At 43.5% G+C, this 9,289-nt stretch overlaps 1 long non-coding RNA gene across 1 annotated transcript; it reads right to left on the bottom strand.

Moving 5' to 3' along the window:
* Positions 1–6,273: 6,273 nt before the first annotated feature.
* On the bottom strand, positions 6,274–9,022 carry LOC125960642 (uncharacterized). The gene is made up of 4 exons (XR_007470509.1): positions 8,880–9,022; positions 8,062–8,280; positions 7,090–7,157; positions 6,274–6,366 (listed from the first exon to the last, which is right to left on the bottom strand). It is a non-coding gene; the product is annotated as an uncharacterized LOC125960642 (long non-coding RNA).
* Positions 9,023–9,289: the final 267 nt, after the last annotated feature.

The following is a 9,289-nucleotide window of genomic DNA, read 5'->3' as shown; positions in this document are numbered from 1 at the left end:
CCAGGAGAAGCACAAGATCGAATAAACATAACAGATAACACCTTATGAAAAGTAGGTGAAGATTATGGAATATTCTAAAAATTAAAACAAAAAGAAACTTTTAAAGATTCAAAAGGATGTGACAAATATTGTACATAGGCCAAAATAAAATGAAATAAAATATACAAATGATGGGAGCCCAAAATTCCAGATGCCCAAGTCCTGTCTCTGAAGATTCTCATTCAATGGGTTCAGGATTTCCTCCTTATTGAAAAACCTACAGGTGATTCTGGTATGATTCCCAGACACAATGTAAAGCTTCTCTTTTACAGGAAAGAATACCAGATTATTTTGTTATCTTATAGTTATACTAACAGGTTGTACTATTGACGGATAAGTCTGCTGTGAAAATGCACCCCCACTAGGGATAAAAAAGGAACTAGTAGTCTCTACTGCTACTTGGTGGCAGCACGCATGTATTGCAAGGGCAATTATTGTAGCAATCCAAATTAGTGGAACATTTTAGAATTGGAAGACGACATACAGATCATCTAGTCAAGCTTCCAACTATTATAGTTGTGAAAACTAAGGCCCATATAAATGAAATGATTTATCTCCAAAGAGCATTAGTGAAAGTATGAAATAAAAAATATCTCTGAACTTTTAATTTAGTGCTGTTTTTATTAATCTCAAGTATTAGCTTAAACTTCAGTGTGACAGATTTGGGATTGAATTCCTGCTCACGTTTACTGATTGCGTGTCTTTTAGTAAGTTACTAAAACACTTTTTTTTTAAATAGACGTATTTAATTATTTATCTTTGGCTGCCTAGGCTCTTCGTTGCTGTGCATGGGCTTTCCCTAGTTGCGGTGGGCGGGGGCTACTCTTTGTTGCAGTACGCGGGCTTCTCATTGTGGTGGCTTCTCGTTGTTGCTGAGCACAGGGTCTAGGTGCGTGGGCTTCAGTAGTTGTGGTTCACGGGCTCTAGCACGCAGGCTCAGTAGTTGTGGCACATGGTCTTAGTTGCTCCGCGGCATGTGGGATCTTCCCGGACCCGGGCTCAAACGTGTGTCCCGTGCACTGGCAGGTGGATCCTTAACCAGTGCGCCAACAGGGAAGCCCTACTAATACACTTTTAACTTTGCTTTTCACGTATGTAAAATGGTGAGCCTTGACTGATATAGAATATGAGATAACCTAGCACTGTTCTTAACACATATATGTAGTTAAAACTTTTTGGCTCTCATCCCTCTTAAACAGCCTCTATCCTCTTAATAATGAATGTGTCTTTCAGCTAGCAGAACACCCCAGAGCTGACCACATTCTGGCAAGAGATATAGGATTCTTTTTCTTACTAGGGGTTCTTTATACCTGATAGTTGAAGTGCACTTAAACATGCACAACACTTGTTTATACTGTAGTAATGGATTTGATGGACGAATTTTAGAAAGTAATATGCAGGAATTGAGCTGCCTTACCCTCAAGAAATATAATTCGATAGTGGTGGCTAGAATGATAAACAGTGTTTGGACAGGGAGTCCATACTGGATGTGAACTTCCTGTACTCCCATTCGTCTATTAAGAATAAAGAGAATACTTTCAATATGTGTTTTAAAGGGCAGTTATTTCTTTCTGCCTCATTTAAGTTACCTGCAAGAAAAAGACAATCTCCTGCATCCTTGTTTAATAGGCTTTTAATATAAAGCAGATAATTTTTTGCAACATTGCCCAAACTTTTCATTATCCAATTGGCTGAGGCTTCTCAACGATTATCATTTCACAACAATATCTCCATCTTCAGCTTCTTTCAATGAATTGGCCTAATAGATGTGCCATTAAAACAGAGCTTCACTCTCAACGTATTTTTAATTTTGTATTCAAACAGTATGAAGGATTCAGCCATAACAGTGAGTGGATTTCTGATACATGCTACATGATGGATGAAACTAAGTGAAAGAGGTGAGGCATGAAAGGCTACATATTGTATTGTTCCATTTATATGAAATGTCCAGCAGTGGCAAATCCATACACACAGAAAAGATTCTACATTCGTGGTTGCCAGGGGTTTGGAAGAGAGGGAAATAGGGAATGACTCCTTAAAATGGGTGTAGGTTTCCTCTTGGTTGATGAAGATGTTTTGCAGCTCGGCAGTGGTGATAGTTGCACAACATTGTGACAGTAGTAAATTCCACTGAATGGTACAGTGAATTGTAAAATGATCCAAATGGTGAATTTTGTGTTATGTTCATTTTACTACAATAAAAAGGAGAAAGAATTCGGGAAAGACTTAGAGTTTGGGAAACTAAGGTGAACTGGTCAAGAAAAAGACAGCTCTATTGTTCAGTTTTCTCTCAGCTCTCCCAGTGCATTAATCCTCAGCAAAAAGTAGGCTGAACTTCTAGATGATAGTCATTCAACACAGTCCAGGGAAAAGTAAATAAAGTAAAACCCAACTCTTCTTCTTTAGCACATGTATGAAAGGTTAACTTGCTGCTCAGCCACGTGGACCTTCATGAAGACGTTTCACTTTAGGTGTCCTCTACTTCAGTACTTTACTCACAGCTCATTCACACATGTAGGCAACAGCATTCCTTAATTCGATGGAATCTGCAGCACTGGTTGTGATCAGTCTCATGAAAAGAAAAGGAAAGGTGGCGCGGAAGCCAAGGGAAGAGATTTTCAAGACAGAGACGTTGTTTAAGATCTAACTCGGCTTGGCGGTCACAAAGATAAGGATTGAGAAGTAGTCCCCTGGACTTGTCAACGGAGAAATCATTGGGGGCTTCAAGGAGATCAGTTTCACGAGAGTAGTGGGGCAGAAACCAGATCGCAGTGTAGATGGGAGGGGAGAAATGGGGGGCAAGTCAAGAAATCGATGGCAAAGGGAAAGAAGGGAGGGGTGGATAGGAGGACAGGAGAATGGAATGGAGGAAAGCATTTCCTTGTGGCTCTTTAATATGGCTGGGAGGGGCCAAAAGAGAAGGAGAGCGTGAAGATGTAGGAAGAGGGGGTGGCATCCCGAGCCCAAGGAGGACTGGCGCCTGTCTTCAGCTCCCACCAGCTGGATGGTCCCTCCCTCTAGCTTTCCACGTAGGCTGTGGAAGTTGCCCCTTGCCTCCTTGGATCAGCTGCCCTTGATTCGTTCGTCCTTTTCTTATTTCTCAGCACATCTGGGTCATACGTTATGTGAAGACAAACAAATCACCACTGATGCTTACTTTTCTTGAAAAATCCCCCAGGCAAGTACCATTTTGGAGAACTACCTATTGTGCCTCAGCAAGCCAAAGTAGCCCATTTTTCCTCTCTCATTGGGAGACATTGCTGTTTCTTGGAGAACCTGATGAAGAGGGTGACTCGCGCTTAGGAATAACGTTGCTTGAAAAGTGCAAAAGGTGAAGTAGTTTGGCTCTGAGGGGCCTCTGAGGCCTGAGACTTCCTGAGAGATGGCAGACTCACAGCTCCCATTTCCCTCTGACCCTGGGCTATGAGCTCATCAAATGAGATGGTAAATAAAGTCACTGACATGGTTTAAAGGATAATTTTGTTCTCTCTTGTTCACTCAGAGCAAATTGAATGGAATTTGCATACAACATATGGATGAACCATCCATACGATGGGGCTTGACCATATCCTCATGGTTCCCCTTCCCTTTTCTACATCTGGCCCCTTTAGCTCTGCAGACTTAACCCCACACCATCAGTCCACCCAGTCGGTCCACTGGACGTCTCTTCCTCTTTCGCATCTGGTCGTTGTCGTCACCTTGTTCTCCACTACCACCTCCTGCAGTAGCTGTTAGGTCCAGAGAGGTTGGTTCACTGTGAGCAAGTAACTGTCAACTCCATGGACAGGTGGAAGTGACTTGGCAGCCGGGATGCGCCCACCCTGAGTTCATTATACCCATGAGGGTCAAGGAGAATGGGGATGCAGCTGGTCTGCAGAGCCCCGGCAGTTCTGAGACACATGTTCCTGGATCCACACGTTGCTCCATACCCAGCCTTGCCTTTCTTTTTTCTCTCTCTTGACTCCATCCAGGTTTCTGCTCTCCTTGTCCCTTTGGGGAGGGAGGCCAGTACCAGTCCAGGTGTAGTCCCCCAAAGCTTCCTACTTCCAAGCGTTACGTAGGCTTGTATATCCACTTGCTTGTGTTGCCCTGGCATTCGTGCCAACAAGTTGAGTGGTTTAAGCCCTAGGCTCTCTTTTCTGGCAAGAATGTGCCTAAAAATCTCCACCTCTGGTTTGGTGGCCCTAAAAATTCCCAGTCAGTTTTGGTGAGGGGACACTTGGTGACAGTGTTGTCTTTCGAAATGAGTAGTTCCGTTACCGACGATACTTTGCTCCCCATACATTATTTATAAGGTTTCCCTGTTTGTATGTGCAAACTATATATTTTGAGAAATACATTGTACAGGCCTCTTTTTTATTTCTTCCACACACCCTAGAGATGTCATAGAGGCGGTAAATGTGTCCAACTTTTTGAGAAATTGGAACAATCAAGACTTACCTGTATGGAATGCTGTTAACGATGTCAATTCCCATGACAGTACCTTTCATCTGACACACTTAGGGACTGTTAACAGATTAAAAGTAGTAAAAGACGCAGATAGAGAGAATTTTCATTATCTTGTGCACTGAAATCTTGGATTTTCGTTGGTTTGAATGGGCCTGAAAATGTATTTTTTTTAGTAGGGACATAGAAGCCTCTAGCGGTATTCTTAATAAAGCAAGGTGAGTTATAAGCAATCATCTGATGGAGGGTAAATGTACCACAGTCCAGTTTAAGAAAAATACAATATAAAAGTCTTACCATGGAAGAAAATCTTTATATGATCTTTTGTAAAAAAAAAAAAGCTTCAAGAAACATAAAGACATGACACCATATTCAGTTTAAAGTCAGTGACTTGTAAGCAAGGCAAAGCAAAGACAGTCTGATGAAGGCCGTTGCATTGTTGTGGCATTTTTTAGGTCTCACCCATTTCTGTGGCCTTTTTAGAACCTAAGCTTCTAGGGCACAGGGAACTTCATCTTGACGTAGGGCTGAGCAAATGCATGGAGCATTTCTCAATAAGTAGCCATTAAATTCTTAGTCCAGAAGGGGCCTTGAGATGCCCTCTCTTTACTCCTTGGTAGAACTGTTTTAACCATCCCCCGAAAACAGATTTTTTTCTTTAAATCTCAAAATTCAGAGATTCCACAAGCAGAAGTTACTTCTCATATTGCCTTGTGGTCTGCTGTGAGCATCTGTCGAATGGTGTGAACTGTGCATGGTGAGCCTAGCCTACCCTTGAGGCCCATGGTTTGGGCTGCGGTGGTGCCATGCTGTGCTCAGGGGCCTTCTTTTTTGGAAGTCTGGGCTCCAGTGAGCCTTGGTCATGCTCTTTTATGGAACCTTGGGTGCTAGACCACTCTGACCCTCAGTCTCATTTACAGTTTCTGGGGAGGATTAAATGAGCTCATGTGATATCCATGTGACTGAGGCAGAGTCGGCTCGGGATGAATCTTTGCTTCGTTTTCATTAGCTGCGGAGAAGACGATGACAGCTTGGTGCCTCACCAACTTTAATATGGGTATGCCTCTCTTGTGGATCTTGTTAAATGCAGGCTGGTATTCAGTAGTTCTGGGTGGGGCCTGGATTCTGTGCTTCTAACAAGCTCCTAGGTGATGGTGACGCTGAGGGCAAGGGTTTGGCACCTGTGTTTCTCCCTTTCCGGAAGAGCAGGATGTCTGCTGCACCCCCACCCGAGAGGAGAAAACATCCACAACGTGACTACTAGGAACCAGCTTCCCTCACAGGCAAGGGACCTGTATCACTGCTCCCAACCATTCTGTCTGAGGCGCAGCAAGCCAAAACACTGAAATGCTGAGGTTTGCAGCAAAGAGGAGGTTTATTCACAGGGCAGCCAAGCGAGGACGTGACGTGACAATAGGTCTCAAATCTGCCTCCCCAAAGGCAAGGGGCTTTGGGTATCTGTGGGATAAAGAGTAAAGAAGCAGGGCAGTATGAGGCATGGGGAGCGTGAGGAAAGGTGATTGGAAAAACGTGTGCTCATCATTGTTCTGAGCTGGCGTAACTAGGCTACAGGCCTCAGCACATTCTCAGGCTGGAGTTTTCGGCCCTCTGATGGCAGGAGGTCAAAAGGCACTTGCCCAAGTGGAAGATCGGTGGTCCTCTCCACTCTAAACCAGCTCAGCCTAACCAGGCACAGCTGATTCCAAGTTCCTGGACGATCACGGGGCAAACATCTTATTGCTTATGCTACATGCTACTTGGAGGACGTGCAGGTGTTCAAGCTACCTTGATGAGTGAAGACGGGATTTGATTAATCATGACACCTTGTTTCACCTCCAGGCGAGCAGAAGAGAGCTGTAGGCTGAGTCTGGCTCCAGGCACCTGGAATTGGAGGCAGGTGGTTTAAAAACGGGCTCTCCCACCCTCTGTGTGATATTAGGTAGATAGACTATTGAACCTTCCTGTGCCTGTTTCTCCACAAGCAGCATGGGGACACTCAGAGTCCTTCTCTTGGGGGCTGTTATGGGGGTTCAGTGAGATATAGATGCATGCACAGGCACACGGGAGACACCCAGTGTGTGTTCCCTTCGTGCTTATTTTTATTAGGACACCAGTATTGTTAGAAGATTTCTGGTTTGGACAACAAATTAGATAGGTGGTCATTGCTATAGTTTATGCGAGAGCAATTCACATTGCCATTTGCAAAAAAGTAGTTGGTTGTCCAATGGGGATTCTAAACATCCGTTTAACATGAGCTACTGAACAGATAGTTTACACAGTAACTACTTTATTTAAAACCAATTCTCTTTGTTTTCTTAAGCAATTGTTAACCCCCAATTTCGTGAGTACTACCAAGTAAGTCACTTGAAAATCATCTAGAGCAATCTATTTCACTTAGCAAGCCTAAAGCTATAGTTCAACCATTTTATTTACTGTTCTATCACAAAAATTACTCTAAACAGCTATTCCCTGGATAAGTAATCAGCTAAAGCTAGTTTGACTGACCAAATCGATTTACTGAGTTAATAAGCCAGTTGTTTTAGAATAGGTCGAATGCATATTTCTCATCCATTCTGCATTAAACTGTTTCCCATTCGTACATACCCACATTCCTACTTCTGTGCTGTAGGGCTTAGCTGAACTACACCTGCCTTCAGTGAAACTTTTCTCTCCTGCACAATTGGAGATAATTTTAGTCTCCTCGTGACACCCACGGGGTTACCTCTGTTGTGACACTTGACTATTTGGTGGCATATTTTATTTGAAAAAGCCTTCCGTTACTCCGGGCACGTCAAACAGTAAATGCTTTCTCTTCGTAAACCTGCATGACAGTTTTCTGAACTCTTCTGCTCTGGGCAAGATTCATCAGTACACCAGGCAAACATAGTGAAAGAGGAGACAGTACTTGTGTTGTATTCAATTGGGTCTTGATACCTAAGTGTGACTCTTAACCAAGGATTATGCAGTAGTTAAGGACACAGATTAAAGTTGTTTAGGGTGTGTCCTAAAGTGTCAGTGGCAGAGTTTAAGTCTCTACTCTGGAAATTGTAGACCTGAGACAAACTACTTCCCTAAACGTCATTTCCTACATCTGAGAAAGATAATAGTATCTACCTTGTAGTAGACTGAATAATACCATTGCCCCCAAATGTCCACATTCTACTCTCCAGAACCTGTGAATGTCACCTTAAATGGCAGAAGGCACTTTGCCAGTGGGATGAAAGTAATGGTTCTCAGATGGGAAGATTCTCCTGGACTACCTGGATGGGCCCAAATATAACCACTGGTGTTCTCGTAAGAGAGAGGCAGAGGGAATTTGTACTCCAAAGAGAATGTGATGACGAAGTTGGGGTTGCATTGATGTGGCCAGAAGTGAAGGAATGCTGGCGAGGAAACAGATTCTCACTTAGAGCCTCTAGAAGGAGGATGGATGGCCCTGTCGACTTCTGGTTTCAGCCCAGGGAAACTGGTTTTGGACCTCTGTCTTCCAGAACCATAAGAAAATAAGTGTGTTTTGTTAGAAGCAAGCACATTTGTAGTCATTTGTTACAGCAGCGATAGGGAACTAATGCCTACCTCATAGGAAGTATTTCTCCAATTAAAATGTGTGACTGGAAACACCCTTAGTGGCATGTGTGACACACACTAGTTATGCTACCGTAGGTCGTTCTTGGAAACTGAAGCCTTGGTTTTGAGAGATCATCAAAACCAGTACAATGGTTGCCATGTTTCTCCTTGTTCAGCCTGGTGACCAACCCGGTAGAGAGAGCTCCATCCTTTCCCACAGGACCCCACCTGTGGGTACGTAGAGGGAAGCGGTTATGTCTCACTTAAGGCACCTTTTTCTTTTCCTTTCTACTTTTGTCTTCATTAATCTTCATCCAACTGACCTTTCTAAATCTTACAGAAAACAAAACCATTTCTCCATGGATTCAGATACTACCCCAAGTTAATATTCCAACCAAGTTCTTGTTCTTCCGGGTCTCATCACCAGAAATTCCTGAGCCTAAATCTTCTCTAGTTTCTAGGATCACTCATTTTCTCATTTCTCCCTTCTCCTTTTAGTTCAGAGTCTTGTCAATTTAGTTCCTTCCCTAACCACAACTTATAGTATGGTAACACAGCAAAGTGATGGAAGTCTAGACGGTCTGGTTTTAATCCCGGGTTTTGCCACCTACTTACTGTGTGGCAATAGGCAAGCTATTCAACGTCTCTGGGCCTCAGTTTCCCCCAAAAAAGTGAACATTATGAATATTCCCTACCTCTAGGGTTGCCATTATGAGGAATAAGTGAGTTAATATTTGGTAAGCCCTTAGAATAGTACTTGTTATAGTCTAAGCACTACAGTTGTGCTTGTTAATAATAATAAATGAAATTCCAAGCGTATAACTTACTCAACTTTCTGTCATAACTTTGAAGTGTTGGTCTATCTGTTGGCTCACGTTGCAGGTAAATGAGTCGAGGCATGGGCTGAGGCATCGCTATCACTGGGTGGTGTGTTCCCAGAACTTGGAACAGCGGTGTGAAATGGGTAGTGGTTATACTTGGAGACAGGGCAGACTGGAAAATGACACGCTGGGAAGGAGGTGTGGTGTCCATAGCTTTGGTGTTAGAGGTGCTGCCTGCTGAAGCACCAGTGCCGGCCTAAGCCGTAAATGGGGTGCTGAGGTAAAGAGGAGCAGGATGGAAGATGACAGCGTGGGAAGGAGGTGTGGTGTCCATAGGTTCGGTGTCTGAGGTGCTGACTACTGAGGCACCGATACCCACCAAAGGCGTAAATGGGTTGCTGGAGAAAACAGGAGCA

Source organism: Orcinus orca, chromosome 12 (assembly GCF_937001465.1).
Source record: "Orcinus orca chromosome 12, mOrcOrc1.1, whole genome shotgun sequence".
Classification (NCBI taxonomy): domain Eukaryota; kingdom Metazoa; phylum Chordata; class Mammalia; order Artiodactyla; family Delphinidae; genus Orcinus; species Orcinus orca.
This window is presented reverse-complemented; position numbering and strand designations above follow the sequence as displayed.